Source organism: Monodon monoceros, unplaced genomic scaffold (genome assembly GCF_005190385.1).
Source record: "Monodon monoceros isolate NGI ecotype Baffin Bay Population unplaced genomic scaffold, NGI_Narwhal_1 Super_Scaffold_12, whole genome shotgun sequence".
Classification (NCBI taxonomy): Eukaryota; Metazoa; Chordata; class Mammalia; order Artiodactyla; family Monodontidae; genus Monodon; species Monodon monoceros.
In genome coordinates this window covers 127,424,647-127,445,139 of record NW_021703768.1, presented here as the reverse complement: position 1 = coordinate 127,445,139, position 20,493 = coordinate 127,424,647, and the positions used below count along the sequence as shown (strand labels likewise).

Sequence of the window (20,493 nt, the reverse complement as noted above, 5' to 3'; positions counted from 1 at the left end):
GGATCCCACATGCCACCGAGCGGCTGGGCCCGTGAGCCATGGCCACTGAGCCTGCACGTCCAGAGCCTGTGCTCCTCAACGGGAGAGGACACAACAGTAAGAGGCCTGAATACTGCAAAAAAAAAAAAAAAAAAAATATATATATATATATATATATATATATATATGATCTTATGATAGGTATACCACAGGCCTCACCTCCTACCAAAGTTCATGGATTGGTGATAATACACAGACTAAAAGTGCTACCTATTATTCTGAAACAATTACATTCTCTGGAACCCAGAGAAACAGCGAATTCTCTAGATATACGTTCTCTTCTCTGTTGCTGGAATTCCAAAAACATGAACAAGGACACAGACTGTGTTCCTATATGTGGTCTACAGGGAGGGAAGTGAACATTTCTGACATCCACAAGATTTATTTTAGAGGACATCAGATAGGACTCCATCTGATCTACCAAAAAAGTACATTCCCTAACTTGAGACTCCTGCCTGAGAGGCTCTGGTGCAAGGACAGCCGCAAAACAGCTGCTGACGTCAGCAGGCTCTGCACGGAAGCAGCTGAAAGAGCAAACACACTCACTTTATACCCACAATTATAAAAATCTCTAAATGTTAGGACCAGGCATGACTGACAGGTAACCAAGCTCCAGTTTCCCATTTATAGGTGAGAAAACCAAGCCCCCAGCTGGTTAACAGTTTGGGATTAGAATACAGCATATCCGATTCCTAGTCCACTGTTCTTTCTAACACACCATCTATTCTCCCCAAAATCTCCCTGGGAACAAAACTGGGGCAGGATTAGGTCTACAGGGGGAATCCTGAATAATAAAAAGTACATGAGTTCAGAGCCTAGTTGTGTGACCCTGATCTCCCTTTGTCTCAATTTCCTCATCTGAAAAATGTCATTAAGAATGCTTACATAAAAAAAAAAAAAAAGAATGCTTACATCACAATATTGTTACAAGGTAGAAGGAAAAGATGTTAATTATGTTGCCTGGTACATAATGGACCCTCATTAATGGCAGCAACTGTGTTATTACCAGAGAGAAGTTTAAGGACAGAAGTCAGAAGTTCAAGTCAGGGAGTCACTACACAAATAAAGCGCTACAGGGCTTCCTCCATTCCATCACTCTGGAGAGCTGAGCCAGGTCTCCATCTCGGAAACAGTGATCTATGTGCCAAGAGCATCCCAGTAACCCATGTAGACAGATTCCTGAACTTCATGGAAAAGGGAAGCACAGAGGAGTCTTTCCTACTAGAGAGGGTCATTGAGAACTGGCCCTGGGTGTCAAGGATTCCAAGAGAAATGTATGGAAGGAAAAAGATGAGACAGCACCAAATACAGCATCAGGAGGTTTCTCTTTTGGCATATGCAGAATATCCTATCCACTGGACCCCACACTCATTAAATAGAGACTAGCTTTGTGTGCTCAGACCCAGTAAGGCCCGGCCAAAGGAAGGAGGTACAAGATTCCGCCAAGATCTGGGTTAAGACAATGTGAGCTTCCTCTATGGGAAAAAGAGAAAGCTAGCCTAGGACTCAGTGGGTAGTCACACACCTCTGGAAGAAAGTATGAGGACCAGTCAGCAAAAGTAGAAACCAAAGTCCACTCACTCAGCCCAGCTCTAGGATCTCACTTCAGGTCAGGATGGAAAGAAAGAATATACCATTAACAGCAATGACTCTTCAGCATCTGACCCTGGAAGAGGTATCAAGAACTTAAAGAACTGAGACACTCACTGGGGAAGAGAAGAGGGATAAAAAGAAAGAAAAAGTGGAATATTTAACATGAGAATTGTTATCTGAGCAAAGGGGAAAAATAAAGCATTCACAAAAGTGGACCTCGGTTCCATCTACTCTACCTCACATCCCACATGCTAACAAGTCCAGTCCTACAATTTCAAAGAACTTCTGAGTTAGAAGAAAACTGAATTTTTTTTTTTTTGGGGGGTACGTGGGCCTCTCACTGCTGTGGCCCCTCCCGCTGCGGAGCACAGGCTCCGGACGCTTAGGCCCAGCGGCCATGGCTCACGGGCCCAGCCGCTCCGCGGCATGTGGGATCCTCCTGGACCAGGGCACGAACCCGTGTCCCCTGCATCTACAAGCGGACTCTCAACCACTGCGCCACCAGGGAAGCCCGAAAACTGAAAATTTTATCTAGTCTGACCCTCTACCCAACACAATGACCTAATCTACAACATTCCCAAAAGTAATTGCCCAGTGACAATGACCTCCAGAGACAGGGACTGCCATGCTCTGTGTTGCAACATGCTAGAGCACTAATTCTTTTAAAGTTCTTATGCTCACCCCAAAACCACTTCCTTTATGGCACTTCCATCCACCGTCCCAGTTGTGGTCTCTGGAACATTACAAAAGAAATGGAATCCACCTCCTTACACTGCCTTTAAAATAGACTAAGCTCTGAGCACTTCAAGCTGCCACAGGGATGAGGCCAAAATGAACAGATACATGCTTTAAAGGGAAAACAAGGACTCAAGAGCAGACAATTATAAATGGCACAACCAGAAAACAAAGGGAGAGAGACTTAATATGATCATCAGAGCAGGCTCTGTTGCATAAGGCCTCCACCCCAAACAGTCTCAAACCCAGAGGGAATGGTCAAGTCTTTTGTGTCCTCTTGACTTCAAGAACATCTTTTAAAAAAACACACTCTAAACATACAATCACGTTAATTACTGTAGACTAGCCTCTCAACAAGAATCAAAGAGGGCCTTGATCATATTTAAAATAATAAAAGTCAAAACCATTTTCAGCTATCAGCATTTAGCTTAGATATAATACAGAGATAGGTAGAAAGAAGAGGTGGATTTCATGGTAACCTAGAAATAAGTAGAGAAACTGCTTCCTGGACAACTGAATTAAACCTTTTTGCAAGGGAAATACTAATATACAGGAGAAAAAAATCTCTCTGAATAGACAACAAACAGACTGAGATGCAGAGAATGTCACAGCAGAAGGAGACCTCAGGGATTCCACCCCATCACTGTTCAGACTGGGAAACCTAAACCCAAGCAAGGATGGGAGTCACCCAAGGTTGCAAAGCAAGTGTCAGAACTAGAACAAAATCTCATGATTCCCCAGTCTCAGTTCTTTCCATTACACCACGCTGCTATCTTCTTTTGGCAAGCAAAACATCCATCCGAATGACCAGCATTCCCCAAATCTAACAAGCTATATTAAAAATAAAGCAAAGGTCTTGACATTCTTCAAGCTAATGTTAGGGCTCTCCACAACCTCAGCTGTGAGCCACCTACCCTCCCAGGAGCATACTCTGCTTTTTATTTCATATTTTGGTATGACTTACACAAAATTTCAGAACGCTTAGAAACAAAACCTACAGAATGATGAGTTTGCAGAAAAATCGGTGAACACTGAATCAGGGAACCACACCCAGAGCCAAGTCGATCCCGGCGGCGATGGAGAATGCAGAGCTAAAAAAGGGAGAGGAATGAAAGAAAAGGGGAAAGGAAAAGCGTGCTTTTCACCTGTCAAGTTTTCTGCAGGAGGCAGTGTGGTGAAAAGCAAAAAGCCACTGGAGCTCAGGGAGACTTGGATTCTAGTCGCAGGGCTGCGACTAACTCACTGGATGACCTTAGGCAAACCCTACCGCTTCTTGGACCTCGATTTCCCCACAGCTCTAGAAAGGGGCTGCAAAAGATAATTTCGCTGCATCGTGGTAGTTTCGGTATTCTATGACCCAAAGACCCGCTATTAGCAAGTCCCAAGCAGGGTTCCCGCAGCTGGCGGGTCACCTGCCCGCGATGTCCGGACCCCTCTAGAAAGCGCTCAACAGAAGCTCTAGCTGGTCATTTCGGTGATTCTTCCCGTCTCGGGACCTCAGTTTCCACACCTGTCAAACAGGTCGGGGAGGTCAAGGGAGACAGCGCGAAGGACTAGGGATTCTCCACCTCCCCTCATCCAGGAGGAGTGCCCGCATCGCACCGCAGCTGCGACCGGGATACCGAGGAGACTCGGACCCGCAGCCTAAGCCGGTCGGTGCCTGACCCGGAGCATCCGCTGAGCCCGGAGGAAGGTGACGTGGGTCCAGCAGAAGGCGACGACCTGCCGCCAGCCCCAGGCCATCAGCGCGCGGACTCACCGCTCGGGTTCCGACTCTGGCTCTGGCTCCAGCTTCAGCGCAGCAGCCCACCACTCCCTGCCTCAGCTCGGAGCCCTAGCCATCCCCACCCTCCGCTGCCCAGGCAGCCGCTTCCGGGCGCCATCACGTGATCCAGGCTCCCAAACCCGAGGCCCGAATCACATGCTCCCGCGCGCGGCTGCTCCTCCCCTCTCGCGGGGCTCGGGGGCTCGGCTTCGCAGCACCACCTGGCGACGGGAGCTGCCTCTGCGGGAAGGACGGTGCTCGCGGGATCTGGGCGTGAGCCGCGCGTCGAAGATCCAGGCCCGGCCGCGAGTCCAGAGTCGGAGAGCGCGGTCCCCTGAGCTGTGGGCTTGTGAAAGGTGGCTCAGTTTTACCCTAGCCGTACGTTAACACGTCTCACCGAGCATACGTTGCGCTTAATAATCGAGAAATAATGCATCTTTTCAAAACTTTCGTCATACTTTTAAACGTTTGCCCAAACGTGTGGTTGCGACTGGAAATGGGGCAGTGAGGTAAGTCAATACCCTCTTTTTAATATATTTAAAAAATGTAAATAACATTTTTTAATGGCAACAGGGGGGTGTATGTCTTATCTACGCTCCTCTTCCCTCCTCCTAGCAGATTTTACTTTTAAAAATTACGGAGAAAAAAAAAAATCTATTGAAACAGGTACAGAATGGATACATCTTAATTATGCTGAGTGAAAGAAGCCAGAAAACAAAATTCTGTTTATATAATATTCTAGAAATTTTAAAATAATCTACACCGACAGAAAACACATCAGTGGTTGCCTGGGAATGGCTGAGGAGATCAGGAGAGGAGAGAGTGATTATAAAGGGACATAAGGAAACTTTCAAGGTGACAAATATATTCATTATCTTTAAAAAAATTTTTTTTAATATAACTTTATTTATTTATTTTTGGCTGCGTTGGGTCTTCATTGCTGCACACCAGCTTTCTCTAGTTGCTGTGAGCGGGGGAGGCTAATCCTCGTTGTGGTGCACGGGCTTCTCCTTGCTGTGGCTTTTCTTGTTGCAGAGCATGGGCTCTAGGCCCATAGGCTTCAGTAGTTGTGGCTCACAGGCTTCAGAGCGCAGGCTCAGTAGTTGTGGCGCACAGGCTTACTTGGTCCGCGGCCTGTGGGATCTTCCTGGACCAGGGATTGAACCCATGTCCCCTGCATTGGCAGGCTGACTCTTAACCACTGTAACACCAGGGAAATTCTTGCGTAACATTTCTAATAAAAATATGTTACTGCATTATATAATTTTTACTGAATATTTTAACAGCTTTATTGTGGTTTAATTTATATACAATAAACTGCACATAATTAAAGTGTATAATTTGATAACTTTCAACATATGTATTCACCTGTGAAACCATCACCACAATCAAGATAATGAACATGGACTTCCTTGGTATATATAAACAGTGAAAATTTCCCTTCTCCCAAATTCACTCTCCTCTCCAAAGATTTACAGTTACCAGCATTTGAGTATTGTTTTCCAAACCCTATGCCATGTATTTATAGAAGTATCTATATATAGGCATGTACAGATGTGTGGTGTTAAAATTTAGAATCATGAATACCAGTACTTACTGTTTTCCTTAAGACTTTTATTCTTCACTGTCTGTACTGTTTAAATTATTTCATAAACATATATTACTTTATGTATATATGTTTAAAATCTCTATATGTTCCATAACCTATATATATATTTTTAAAAATCTATTCCAGTTGATTCATTTCAGCAGGGAAAGAGAAAAGAATGTAGTCAAAATACGAGGATGAATGAATTCATCCCATCCCTGGTAGAAGTCCCCAGTTCATTGACTGCTCAGTGCCAGGAGCTGTGCTTGGAATGCTGCTGAGTCCAAGTCTAGGAATGCCCCCTTTAGGTCATCTCCCACCTCAAATTTCATTGATTCTGTGGCTCCTCCTAATGTTTTACCCCAGAAAGGCAGAGCTTGTGAGAACCACATAGCTCCCTATTGGAATTACTGATGGAGGTGGGACTTTGCCATCTGCACCTGGGATGCACTGACTCTAGATAAGGTTCTTACTTCTGTGGTGACTACTACACCTTTATCAGAGAGACCCTTGAGAAAAGGCTGCACAATTTTCAGATACTGTTAGGACTCTATCAACCTTATCATTTTGCAGCCCTAATTAGAAACTGGCATACGATAACATCTCCTTATCTTTCCCAGATAACTTTTCCCCAATATGCAAATCTCCACCTCTGCCCCCATTGTTTACTCAGAAATATAAAGATTTCTAGTGCAAAATGGTTGTGTAAATAACCACTTTGACTTTTACTCTTAGAAACTGTACAAAAGCAAAAGGGAAAAAACTGCAAATTCTATTTACAGCAAAGCCAGAAGAGAAATATAATCCATAGTTACCAAAATACGTGTAAGGACCAACAAAAGCAGCTGAGATCAGACAGAAGCTGTGCAGGAGAAAGGAGAAGAAACTCAGAGAGGAGTGAGGGGACCCAGGGTGGGGGGTTAGGGGAGAGGGCAGATCTCAGAAAAGCATCAATAAAAACTCTTTCTGAAGGTGAAGAGCTCACTCAGAGCTGCACAGCTCATATCGCCTTTGTTTGAAACAGCACTCATGGACAGTTCAGCAAGACTAACAACAAAAACTCTCCTGAGTCTCATTTGGATCAGGAAAGCCAAAGAGATGAGGATGACAGAAAGAACTGCACAGGTGAGCCATATTTGCAGCAGTCCATCTGTGGCAACAGAGAAGAAAAGAGTGGAAATACATGTGTTGGTGAGGATGTGGAGCAACTGGGACTCTCATCCCTTGCTGGTGGGAGTGTACAATGGTGCCGCCACTTTGGAAAACTCGTTGGCAGTTTTTTACGAAGTTAAATGCATACCTATCCTATGATGGAGCAATTTCACTCTTTTTTTTTTTTTTTTTTTTTGGTGGGGTGGTACGCGGGCCTCTCACTGTTGTGGCCTCTCCCTTTGCGGAGCACAGGCTCCGGACGCGCAGGCTCAGTGGCCATGGCTTACGGGCCCAGCCGCTCTGCGGCATGTGGGATCTTCCCGGACCAGGGCACGTACCCGCGTCCCCTGCATCAGCAGGCGGACTCTCAACCACTGCGCCACCAGGGAAGCCCGCAATTTCACTCTTTACCCAAGAAAAATAGAAGCATATTCAGTAGTTGTGCCTTGGGTGGAAAATTTAAGGAGGGGCTCCCTCTCGGGGTTGTGCAAGTGCAAAGTTGGCACTTATAGGTACACAAGAGTGAGGGCCTCCTTAAATTTTGTGAACTAGGTTTCCCGGCTTGCCTCACCCTAGTCCTGGCTGTGATCCATACAAAGACTTGTACTCACAGGTTCACAGCAAGCAGCTTACTAAAGCTAAATTAGTAACAACTCAAATATTCATTAATAGATGAATTGATAAACAAATTGTGGCATATATAGCAGGAAGGAACTACTGATAAGGATGAATCTCATTATGCTAAGTGAAAGAAGCTAGACACAAGAGACTACATGCTACATGATTCAATTAATACAAATATGTAGAATGAGCAAAAAACTAATCTAGTGACAGAAAACTGATCAGTGGTTGCTTGGGATGTGTGGGGTGCGGACTGACAGCAAAGGGACTTGAGAGCTTTCCGGGGCAGTGCTAAAATGCTACATCTTGATTGGGATGATGGCTACCTAGGCTTAAACGCTGGTCAAAAGCCATTACCTGGACAATTAAGATATATGAACTTTACTGTATTTAAAAGGTTAATTTTAAAATTTGAAAGAGATTACCAGACATCTGAGAAAAGCCTCTAAGAAGAATAATCAAATGCACAAACACATGAAAGCACGTTGGAAGAAACTATGCAAAACATAAAAGCACAAACTGGGGTCCCTGGGCCAACAGTATCAGCATCCCCTGGGAACTTACTGGAAATGCAGATTCTGGGGTCCCATTCCAGAATCTGCATCAGAAACTCCAGGAGTGGGGCCCAGCAATCTGTTTCAATAAGCCCTCCAGGTGATTCTGATGTTGCCTCTTGTTGGAGAAATGCTGCCCTAAAAAAACCTCAGAGAGATAAGATGTTGCAATCATGAAATAAAAACAATATGCTTTAAAAAAGAATATTCTGAGAAAAATAAAAATTATAAATTTTATATTTTAAAATTAATTTTAAATTAAAATTAAAATTTGGAAATTTAAAATATAATAACAGAAATTAAGAATCAAATCAAACAGAAGATAAGGATGAGGAAATGTGTTCATATTTTTATCAATGAGTATTTATTGAGTATCATTGTGCCAGGCTCTAGGGATACAACAGTGAACAAAATAGACAAAAACCCCTGCTCTTGTGCAGTTTATATTTTAGTGGGAGGAGACAGGCAACAGAAATAACTAAGAATAACTAAGTAATATACATATGTCAGCAGTGTATCTGCTATGGAGAAAAATCAGGAAAGTGGAAGAGGGAGTCTGGAGGCAGAGGGAAGGGATTGCAACTTTTAAAATAGTCAAGAAAGCTCTCACTGAGAAGATGAAATGTAAATAAAGACCTGAAATAGGTGAAGAAACAGGCCATGTGAACACTGGGAAGAGCATTCTGGGCCGAGGGAATAGCATATGCTAAGGCCCTGGGGTGGGACTGCGCCTCATCCGTTTGAAGAATGACAAGGAGGTCACTGTGGCTGCAGCAAAGAGAGCTAGGGAAAGAGAAGTAGATTAGGTCAGAGCAACAACAGATGGGTGAAAATTGTATAGTGCTCTGTGAGCCACTTTAAGGGCTTTGGCTTTTATTCTGAGTGAGATGGGAAGATACTGGAGGAGTTTCAGCAGAGGAGTGCCATAATCTGATTTGGGCTTAAAAGGATGCTTTGTCTATTGGGTTGATATAGGCAAGGGCAGAAACAGCGAGACCTGTTGGGAGGCAGTTGTAGTAAGCCAGGATAAGATTGTGATGACTTGACAAGAGTGACAGCAGTGAAGGTGGTCAGTTTCTGAAAATAATTTTATCGTAGGTTGGACACATTGATGGACTGGAAGTGGAGTATGAGGGAGGAGCCAAACACTTTGGCCTGAGCAACGGGAAAGATAGAGTTGCCTTTTACTAGAACAGAAAGACAGTGGCAGGGGCAGGTTTTGGTGGGGAGCAAGGGGAGACTGTTGTGTGTGAAGCGCCTGTTAGACATCTAAGGGAAGGGGTCAGGTAGGCATTGGGATGATTGTGGAGAGTAGAGAGGTCCAGCGTAGAGATAAAAAATTGGCCATTGTCAGCATATTTATGGTAGTTAAGCAAAGAGACTAGATGAGCTCACCAGGGAGGTGAGTGCAAATAACTATGGGAGGAAATCCAAAAATCAAGTCTAGGAGAGCATAGAAAGATGACTAGGAATGAGCAGAAGGAACCATGAAGGCACGGTCACTGAGCTAGGAGGCAAACCAGAAGTGGTGGTGTCTGGGAAGCCAAGTGAAGAAAGTTTTTCAGGGAGGTTAGAGACTACCTATGTCAAATGCTACTGCTTGTTCACATAAGAAGAGGACTGAAAACAGACCATTGTGTTTAGTAAAGAATGACCATTGATGGTGTTCAAAAGAGCAGATTTGATTGGCTGCTGGGAGTGAAACCAACTCTGTTTGGAGAGAGTTCTTGGCCAACATTATTTATCTGTATCCCAACCCAATACCATCACCACCACCACCCCGATTATCTATTCCCACCTATTGCCCCTGCACCCTAAATTATTTTGAAGCAAATTCCAGTTATATTCCTAAGGGAAAATATGAAGAGAATGGTGATACAGCCTTTTGTATAAAAAGGAGAGGGTGTATGTTTATTGATTGTGTATGTCATATGAGTCCTGCTCAATTTCCCCTTTTTCTCTCCATCTCTTCTTTCAGGATCCCTTGGGTCCCCGATCCATTTCCTTCACACTCTATGACAGATGGGGGAAGTGCAGTCCACAGCCAATTACTTAAGGCGGATGGGAACCAAAGGTCAGTCCCCTGACTTTAAGGTGGGACCAGCTTATGATACAACCTGTGCTCCAGAGCTCCCTGTGGGATCAGGCTGAAGCTAGTCTCCGCCTGAGACTGCATCCGCACTTAGCTTTTCCCTTTTCCTCCCTTCTGCTTCCCTCGCACCCCTTCTCCTGAGAACACTCCCTTAGTAAATCACTTTCTCAAGAAACCCTGTCTCAGCTTCTCATTCTAGGCATAAGGCATTATCCCCATTTTACAGATGAGGAAAGTGGGCTTTAGAAAGATTTAAAACATTTAGGGTCGCACGGCTGATCATCGCTGAAGCCAGAGTGCCAGTGACCACATACTTGACCATCTCACCGCACCCACCACTCAGCAGCACCCACGGTTAGTGAAGCAGCAGGGTGGGGAACGCCATCAAAGGGCAGAGAACACGCAGGAGCCCAGCCTCCCCGGAGAAGCTGAGCGAATGCCTCCCCAGGTTATGGGTACTGGGACAAAAGTGTTGAGATAGAGCTTCCCAGCTTCCTATACCCCTGGACACATGACATGACCTCTTGGGGCTTAACCTCCCTGAGCCTCTGCCTCCTCTTCTCTCAGCCAGAAGAGGGTCTGATGGGTTTCAGAGCACTTGGCACACTGTACTGATCAATATACCCACACAAGAGGTGATTCTCATTACTCTCACTGTCCACATCCAGTGGAGGGACAGACCTGGGTAGCATGGGGGGAACATATGTGCTTCGCCTCTCTGGGTTCTTCACTCAGGAAGTGGGAGTTGTTTGGCTTCATGAGGATGTGAAGGGGAAGGGTGACCTACAAACACCTTAAAGGAAGGAGAATTCCTGCCCCCGCTGTCTCAGAGGGACTCCATGAAAAGTGATGACAATGACAGTAAGATCTCTGATTCACTGAGTGCTATGTGCTTTACAAACTCATTTACTCCCCACTGAGATCCTATGAGGTTGTTATTTTTCATTCCACTTAATAAATGAAACTGAGGCAAGGAGACAGGAAAACTATGCCCAAAGTCACACAAGAATATAAGTGATAAAGCCAGGAGTCAAACTCTGTATAACTCCACAGCCAGTGTTCTTAAAAAAACATTGGGAATTGAAACCTATTTTTTAATAAATGAAGTCCATACTCACACTTTGTGAGTCTAGGCATCTTGCTGCTTCTTTCCTTTCCCCTTTTTTTATCAACACGTATCTGCTCCTTCCCGTTTTTTCTTGTAGCTGTTTCTTTTCCTTCCCCTTTGTTCTCTTTTTCTTCTATTTACATCCCTAGACATAAAGAGAATGAGGGATTCTTCCAGGGAGCCTCCTTTAACTCTAGATTATCAGAGCTGGAAAGCCCCTCTTGGGTCAGTGAGTCCAACCTCTCATCCTTAGTGGAGAAACTGAGGCCTAGAGAGGAGGGGCAATGCACCCAGAGTCACAAACGTCATGTGTCTCTTGGTTCTGGCTTCCCAGCCCTTGGCCCCCACATACATGGCAGTTACAAAATAGCACATGTAGAATGAGCACATTTGGTTAAGGAAAAAACAAAAACACCCAGGGTACACGACACGGTCTCTGTATACATAGCTGCATTACATGTATTTAAGATGGTGTGGTATAAAAATGTTCATGAAGTCGTACTTCATATGCAGAATTTAGAGTATTTAGAATCCTACCCAAATTTAAACTTTCACGAGGTATCTCGTAATAGCCTGACTGATGTTCAAAAGAGTGAACTGTAAAGTGTGCTACACTTCAGCTGGGACACAGAAGTGCCCACCCATTTTTGTCAGAAACCAGAGAGAAATCCCGTTGTTCACATGGAACTTCTATGGGTGGATTGAGTAATTATCTGTAGTATAAGCACTCTTTGTTAGTGTAATTTAAAATATTCTGTAAGCCATAACAGTAGAATTCATTAAGTGGCACAGAGCCAAAAAGTTCACTTAAAAATTCTTAATTTGGGGGCTTCCCTGGTGGTGCAGTGGTTGAGAGTCCGCCTGCCGATGCAGGGGACACGGGTTCGTGCCCCGGTCTGGGAGGATCCCACATGCCGCGGAGCGGCTGGGCCCGTGAGCCATGGCCGCTGAGCCTGCGCGTCCGGAGCCTGTGCTCCGCAACGGGAGAGGCCACAACAGTGAGAGGCCAGCGTATGCCAAAAAAAAAAAATTCTTAATTTGGGAATGGAAATCAGAAGTGGCTATAGAAATTAGGAATTGTTATAAAGAAAGCCAAACACCATCATTATGTAACGTGCTGATGACCAAGGAAGGTGCATCCTGTTCAGTAAATTAGCAACGTGGTTGAAATGAAAAGCAGCCATTAAAGCAAGGACCCCACTAAGGGAACAAACAGCAGCTCAGATACTAGGAAAAGTGCTGGTGCCATATCTACACTACAATGTGCCTCTGAGCCAAGCTCTTGTGACTTTTGATGATTAGAAAGGAGGTAATGTTGATAAAATGTTTTACCACTAACGGCTTTGTGGTAAATGAAGTATGTTTAAAGAAAAAAAAAATGTGTTACAAAGTTAAGAGACGTATGCACTCTGAAGACCCAGAGAAAAATTTTGCAAGCTGTCTAAAAAGCCCATCCAGAGAATCCAACGGGACCTCCCTGCCACCAACACCGACACTCTTGGTGCCTGGGAGAATGCGCGAGGGATGGGGAATTCTGCAGGGACAGAGAACCAGAGGGCATATGGGAAAAGATGCCAGCAGTCTGACAACCTGAACTAACCTGCAGGCAGGATTGCAATGACAGGAGCGTCAGGGCATGTGTATGAGAACCCGGGCACACTCCTTGGAATTAAATGCTGCTCACACAGGAGCATATCAGAAGAACAGGCTTTAAAACATATTATATTGCTTTAGTGTAAGGAAGACTTTGCAGTGGTATGCAGTGGCCAATGGCGTACCATAAGTGGGTTATAGGGGTGCTGAGATGTTGATACTTTTGCCCCTTGGAGCAGCCAGCTGGGTCCTAACGTGGCCAGAGCTTCTGAGGCAATTACCTCTAGTCATGAGTAGGCTTGTTCTTTTATCCTGAGGATCTATAAAATGTTATCGTTTTCCACATGTGTTATGGTATAAAAGAGATTGGGAAACATTGGATAAGTGGGGTGTTATAATTTTTTGTTCAAGTGGAGACACTTTTGAGAATAAAAGGGGCTGTATTAATATTTTTTAAAACATCTTTATTGGAGTATAATTGCTTTACAATGGGAGCTGTATTAATAGTTACACCAGGACACCAGGCATATAGTGGGACTGTTCCAGGTAAACTGGGATGAATGGTGGAGTAGGCAGAATAATGACCCCCAAAGCTGTCCAGGTCCTAATCCCCACAGCCTGTGAATATGTTACCTTAGATGGCCAAAGAGACTTTGCAGATGTATTAAGTTAAAGATATTGACAAGAGGAGATTATACTGGATTATCCAAGTCGGGCCTAATGTAATCACAATGGTTCTTATAGGAGGGAAGCAGAAAGGTCAGAGAAGAGAAGATGCTCCTCTACTGGCTTTGGAGATGGAGAAGGAGCCACAAGCCAAAAGAGTGCGGGAGGCCTTTAGAAGCTGGAAAAGCAAGGAAGGGGATTCTCCCTAGAGCCTCCAGAAAAAAACACAGCCCTGCCAACATCTTGATTTTAGGACTTCTGACCTCCAGCACTGTAAGACAACAAATTTCTCTTGTTTTATCCACAAAACATGTGGTAATTTGCTAAAGCAGCAATAGGAAACTAACACAAATACTCTTTATAATTTAAGAAGTTTATCTTTATGCTTATATAATTTTTAAAAGTACAAAGATAGGTAAAAAAGAACTAAAAGTGAAATAATTATATTGACAGGAGGAGTGGGGGAGATTAACAGGCATAAATTTTCATCTAACAGCCTGTTGATTAGTTGAGAAATATCATTAAAGTGTATTATACAAAGAGATGGAGAACTGAAGAACTAAAACAAAAAACCAATTAAAAAAAAAAGGCTAAAAAAAAAAAAAAAAATGGCTAGCCCCAGAAAGAGGAATGGAGAGGGTTAGATAAGGAGACTCTAGCTTTAATTATAAATCCTTTGATTAAAAAAATTAAGGGTTTAACTATGGACGTCTTTTTAAAAATGTGAATATTAATTTTTTTTTTTTTTTTGGCTGCGTTGGGTCTTTGTTGCTGCGCACGGGCTTTCTCTAGTTGTGAGCGGGGGCTACTCTTTGTTGCAGTGCGCAGACTTCTCCTTGTGGTGGCTTCTCTTGTTGCGGAGCACGGGCTCTAGGCATGCGGGCTTCAGTAGTTGTGGCTCGCGGGCTCTAGAGCGCAGGCTCAGTAGTTGTGGCGCACGGGCTTAGCTGCTCCGCGGCATGTGGGCTCTTCCCGGACCAGGACTCAAACCCGTGTCCCCTGCCTTGGCAGGCGGATTTTTAACCACTGCGCCACCAGGGAAGCCCCGTGAATATTAATTTTTAAAGTAGGAGTGTGTGGCGGGAAGCCTCCGAGAGCTTACTGGGCTCAGGTTCTCCAAAGCTCTAGCTTCCAATCTACCTGAAACCAACTTACAGCTTCCATCGTACCCACAGATACTCCCCTAACCTCTTACTCAGCCAACAGCTTCCTTTATCTCAGTCTCTGCATAAGACAGCGCCAACTGGTAGGTCCTCCTGAAATAAGGCAGGAAAAGGCAGCATTGGGTGAGGAATATTCCCAGGATTGGGACCAAGTCCTCTAAGAGATCTGGAGCAAACCCACTAAGCCCCTGTAGGGCAGGCAGACCTTGGGGTTCCCTCACAACGGTAACAAAGGACCTGGGAGAGCTGAGAAGAGAGAACTGCCTCCTGTTGCCAAAAAAACACTGATGTAGGAGCCCAAAGGAAAGGGCTGAGGCTAGCTCTGCCATGTACTAGCAAGTCCCTTTCATCCGGGCTTCAGTTTCTCACCGATGAAATTAATAGGGGAAGAAATTCATCTCCCAAATGTTTCAGCTCTGTGCGTCCTTCTTTTCCCTGCTTCAGCAACATCCCTCCCTCCAAAGAAGACTGGATAGGCCCTCAGTCAGCCACAGAATCATTATATATTACACTTTAGAGTTTCTTTGAGATGGTCTGCTGCAACCCATTCATTTTTTTTTTTTTTTTTCTTAGCCGCACCACTTGGCTTGCGGGATCTTAGTTCCCTGACCAGGGATTGAACCCCAGGCCACGGCAGTGAAAGTTCTAACCACTGGACTGCCAGGGAAATCTCCCATACATTTTATATATGGGAAATTGAACCTCAGAGAGACAAAGGTGTTTGGTCAGGGTCACACTTGGTAAGAAGTGTGAGAACCTTTGGGTTCTCTTCTGACCCCTCACTTAGACCCTAGGGTTCCGTGGTCATGATTTGCCATATGAAGGTACAGAATAGTACCTGTTTAATATGCAAATAACTTGTGTCTGAGTTTTTAAAAATACAGTATAAGATGCCACTATGGAAAAAATATAACCATATAAAAGAAGATGAGTGGTTATATTAGTTACCTATTGCTGTGTAATAAATTACCACAAACTTCGTGGCTTAAAGTGACATACATTTATTGTCTCACAGTTTCTCTGGGTCAGAAGTTCAGGCATGGCTTAACTGGGTCCTAAGCTTATAGGGGCTTACAGGCTGCAACTACGTGTTGGCTGAGCTATAGTCTCATCTGGAGGCACAACTGGAAAATAATATTCCTCCAAGCTCGCTCAGGTTTCTGGCGCAACTAATTCCTTTGCTGTTGTAGGACTGAGGGCCCCAGCTTCTTGCTGGCCCTCAGCTTCTTGCTGGCCCTCAGCTCCTAACCATATGGGCCTTCTAACATGACCACTTACTTCTTTAAAGCCAACTAACTTTGAAGTCTCTAGAGTCTGCTAGTAAAACAAGACCTTATATGACGATGTAATCATGAAAGTGACATTACATCATCTTTGCCACATTCTATTGGTTAGAAGCAAGCATAGGTCCCACCCACACTCAAGAGGAGGAGATAAACAAGGGCATGGATACCATAAATATCAAAGGAGGTGGAATCTTAGAGTCTATCACCACAGCGGTGAAAATAGTGTGTGTAAAAAGGACTGAGGAGTTCCCTGGTGGTCCAGGGGTTAAGACTCTGCGCTTCCACTGCAGGGTGCGTAGGTTTGAGCCCTGATCCCTGTTCGGGGAACTAAGATCCCACATGACGTGTGGCACGGCCAAAAGGAAAGGGGGGTGGGGACTGAAATGTCTACTCCTGTCAAGTCAACTGAGAAGAGGGCTAAGTTTTAGCCATTGGATTTGGCAACAGGAACCATAGTTGCCACTGGCAAAAGCAGTTTCAGTTAAATAATAAGGATGAAAGTCGGCTGAGGTAGATTCAAGAGAATGGAAAATGAGAAATTGGAGAGAGTGAATAGAGACTACTCTTTTAAGGAATTTTGCTATGAAAGGGAGCAGAGAGATGAGAGATTAAAGGTACTATGGTATGTTTATATGTTCATGGGAATGATGCCGTAGAAAGGGAAAGGCTGATGGTGCAAGAAAGAGGGAAGAAAAAAAAAAAAAAAGAAAGAGGGAAGGATCATTGCAGGAGGAAGACTCTTGAGTAGGTGAAGGAAAGGAGATGAGATCCAGTGATCAAGATAAAGGGACTGAGGACAGGATGAGGATGGCTCAGCCACTTTCATGGGAGAAAAAGCCTCATATATGGATTCAGACACAGGTCAGTGGATAGATTTAGTGGCTGGAGGATAAGGAAGTTCTCTTCTGATTGCTTCTGTTTTCTCAATGAAATGAGAACAATGCCATCGGCTGACAGGGGAGAGTAATGGAGGTTTGAATAGAGAGAAGGTTTGAATAGAGAGAAGAGGTAGGAAATAGTCCTCTTGAAGAGTAGAAGAACCACATAAATAAGACAAAGAGTAGATTTTCCCTGCGGTGCTAGGACCCACCTGAGGTTTTCATAAATTTAAAATGTGACGGGTTGGCAAATCCGGCTGTTGTTCTCTAGCCACATTCAACTACTTGGGTGTAGTCTCAAAGTAGAGGCAAAGGTGCATCCGGTCAGTGTTGTGGCTTTGGAAGGTGGATACAATACAAGGAGAGGGATGAGAGTGTATGGCAGGGAGACTCCACAACTGACCAATCACTGGGTAAAAAGGGGAATGAAGCTATGAGGGGGCGAAGAGCAGTGGATGGGTCTCAGAGCAGCATCAGTGGACAGGAGGCCCTGACGTGGTCAAAGATCTGGTAGGGTCTGCAAATTAGTGGATGTGAGATGGACCAGTAGGTGTTGGTGAGGCACCCAGAGAATGGGATGCTTGAAATAGAGACTTTGAAAGTAGTGTAGGAACACAACATTGTAAATCAACCATACTTCAATAAAACTTTTTTCAGAATAGTGGTGCAGGTTTTGATAATGACAAGGTCTGGGGTGTGATGGTGGGAGTCAGTGTGTGGAGGACAAACTGAAAGAAAAGGTGGTCAAGGACGTAAGAGGCTGGAGTACAGGTGATTCCTTTATGTGGTTGAACTAATCAAGAATGATCGTAGGGAAATGGTGGAGGGAGAGAGAGAGGGTAAGAAAGGGAGAAAGAGAGAAAGAGGTTGTTAAGTGGAAGAGGGGGCGGCCCTGAGGGCTGTGCATGCCGCAACAAGTAGAGGTGCTGCGGACTGCTGTCATGTGTTCCAAGGGAGCTGTCTTAGAGAGGAGAGAGGAAAGCAGCCCTCTCTTAGAGGCCTGCAGAGGAAGCAGTGACCTCAGGAGGAAGCCACATGTTGTTACAGCAGCAAGGCGAAGAGAACATTGCTGTGCAGGGGACTTCCCTCTTCCTCAGGAAAACCTTCCTGATCCCCTTTATAAGAGTAACTGCTTTTGTTACACACACTCAGCCTTGCTAAATTTTCTTTCAGAGCACTTATCACAGTTGAAATTTTTTAAATTTATGTATGGGAAACCCTGATTGATATTCATGATTTCCAGCTAAGCTCATGGAAGGCAGGGACTGCACCCTGGCCCCGGTGGATCCCCAGCACCCAGCGGAGTGGCCAGCATGGGGGTACTTCATCAGAAGGACTCGTAGAGCAACTGTGAGGCGTCTCCGTGTTGAGGGTAGGAGAAGCCCATCTATCCATCCATTCATGCTTTTGGCCATTTGTTCTTCCCAAGGAGCAGAGCCTGCATCACAACAGGCGAGGCAGGCAGTGCAGTATTTCAGCTCCTGAGCCTTCTATGGCTCAAGCAGCTGAGAGCTGGGCGTTGCAGCTCCTGCATGCCAAACCTGTGCTTGCTCAACCCCTGCCAAAGCCATGACCGCTCCCAGCCCCTCACCCGCACAGTGCTTGAGCGCAAGAGCGAGGTGTCTGCCTGCCTGGGGCGGGAGGCACCTCCTTCAGCAGCCCAAGGAATGCTCCGGTGGCCCCCAGGGAGTGTCTAGCAGCATCTCCACCAGGCCTCCTCCTGCCCGGAGGAGGTCAGTGGGATCTCATAAGTCTCCTTACCTCCCCGACAGGAGCTCCTGGGCCTGAGATCTTGCACCTGGAGACTTTTATGGGAACTTTTTCCTTCTTCTTTCCAGTAACTCCAGGAGCTAAATCTTGACAGACAGGCAAAGAGAGATTTAGAGAAGTTGTGTTGGTGGCAAAAAATAATGCTCCTTAAAGATAATTTTTAAATCCTAAGCATAACCCTTTAGGGGTCCATTTACTCAACATTACTGAGCACCTGGGCATCGTGGGGCTACAGCAGTGAGCACGTGACATCATTCACGTCCCTGCCTCTAAGGCTCTCGCAGCCCAGGGAGGAAGAGATGTGCACACAAAACTGAAATAACAGAGAGAATGACATGGGTGAAGTGCCTCAAACATAGTTGATACTCAGTAACTGATGGACAAATTAACTTTTGAAAAACCTGGATTTACATATCAATTAATTTCAATATATATTACCATGTATAACTGAATACCATTCAATTGGATAAATGTATCATCATTAATTTCCCTAGCATTATGACTTGACAAATAGCTTGCTTATAATTTTACATGTATAACTAAGGCTGTAATGAGTACCCTTGAGTTTACATACATGTTTGAACACTCCCTATTATATCCTATAGGTAAACTTCTAAATATAAAATTGTTAGTCAAAATGTGCTAATTTCCATCTAATACATATTTTCCACTGTCTATTGGAAAGATTGTAACACACAAGGAAGAGGAAACCTTCAAGCATTTTATGGGAGGGGAGAGAACATTGAACTAGATGGCTTCTAGGATGCTGGACAACCTGTAGTTAAGATCACAGAAAAACACACTCATTCCCATCCTGCTTTTGTGACTTCCATGTTAGCTGTGTGACCTTGGGCAAGCTCTCCCCAACTCTGAGCCATAGGTAAAATGGTGAGAATAAGTCCTATTGCTTAGAGTTGTTGAGAGGGTTGAAGGAGACAATGGGTATTAAGCACAATGTGGGTAACACTTATAACAGGGATTTCTCCCTCAGATTGTGGGCAGGGCTAAGTCTGGTTCTGGTATCCTGTGAATTTTCTGTCACAACTTTACCCATTTCATGGAGAGCTTTCTCCTCAAGAGCCCACAAGGCAGCAGAGGAAGGAAATGTTCTTTATCACTTATCCCCAGAAAAGCCCCAAATTAAGGTCAGGCCACCTGTCCTGGAACCCTGAGTACAATTAGGGCCAGACTTAGCATCAGTGCCAAGGGAACAAGAGAGAGTAGATCTGAGAAGCCATGGGACACATCAAACTCACCTCTGCTTGGGCGAGTCAGGGCCTGGAGATGCAGCCAGGGAAGTGAGGGGCGAGCTGGGCCACCCCTTTCTCCTGCCAGCATCGCCACATGTCCCTCAGTAAAAACACTGGATTTCGAGGACTGCTTTTCTGCCATGAAACAATGTGGAAAAGTCATAGAAATTGAGAGTAGGAAACTACATTGTAGGTTTTGCACATCCCTGCCTCCCATCAGTCAGGGTTAGGGTAGGAAACCGTATTTTACGCAGGAAAATACCAGAAATAGATTTCATAATGGGAATTAGGGGCTTACAGAGCCATTAGGAGGGTCGGAGGAGGGGGCTGTAGACTGGACTTACAGGAAGGATTCTCAGAACAATGCCTCTGAAGTGGCACCTGGGGAGTCACCACCTCCCCCATAATCAGGAAGGCAGGGAAGCAGGAGACCCCTGGAACCACTGTGGTCAGGAACCCAAGGCTGCTGCTGTGACCCAGGGATTGGGACTGGGGCCTGCCGCGGCATGCCTCTAGACAACCTCGAGAACAAAGCCAGGATGACTCTATAGAAAAACCCGTCCTCTCTACAGCCTCTCCTGACAGCAGAAAACAGCCTGAAGCAGCAGATATCCTCCACCACCTTTTGACCTTCCTGTTT

At 45.0% G+C, this 20,493-nt stretch overlaps 2 protein-coding genes across 5 annotated transcripts in view; one reads left to right on the top strand and one right to left on the bottom strand.

Annotated features, from left to right (window-relative positions):
- LOC114892986 (proton-coupled amino acid transporter 1) overlaps positions 1 to 4,236 on the bottom strand; it is a 94,104-nt gene extending 89,868 nt beyond the window's left edge. For both annotated transcript variants that reach the window (XM_029218392.1, XM_029218391.1), the window contains exon 1: positions 4,127 to 4,236. The gene's annotated coding sequence lies outside the window, so the exon portion shown is untranslated. The remainder of the gene's footprint in view (positions 1 to 4,126) is intronic.
- Positions 4,237 to 4,426: 190 nt separating this feature from the next.
- SLC36A2 (solute carrier family 36 member 2) overlaps positions 4,427 to 20,493 on the top strand; it is a 74,939-nt gene continuing 58,872 nt past the window's right edge. Inside the window, exons 1-3 of one of the 3 annotated variants that reach the window (XM_029218352.1) lie at positions 4,427 to 4,641; positions 10,026 to 10,121; positions 13,585 to 13,779. The gene's annotated coding sequence lies outside the window, so the exon portion shown is untranslated. Of the gene's footprint in view, positions 4,642 to 6,744; positions 6,846 to 10,025; positions 10,122 to 13,584; positions 13,780 to 20,493 lie in introns of all 3 variants that reach the window. The other 2 variants (XM_029218353.1, XM_029218354.1) reach the window with 2 other exon arrangements.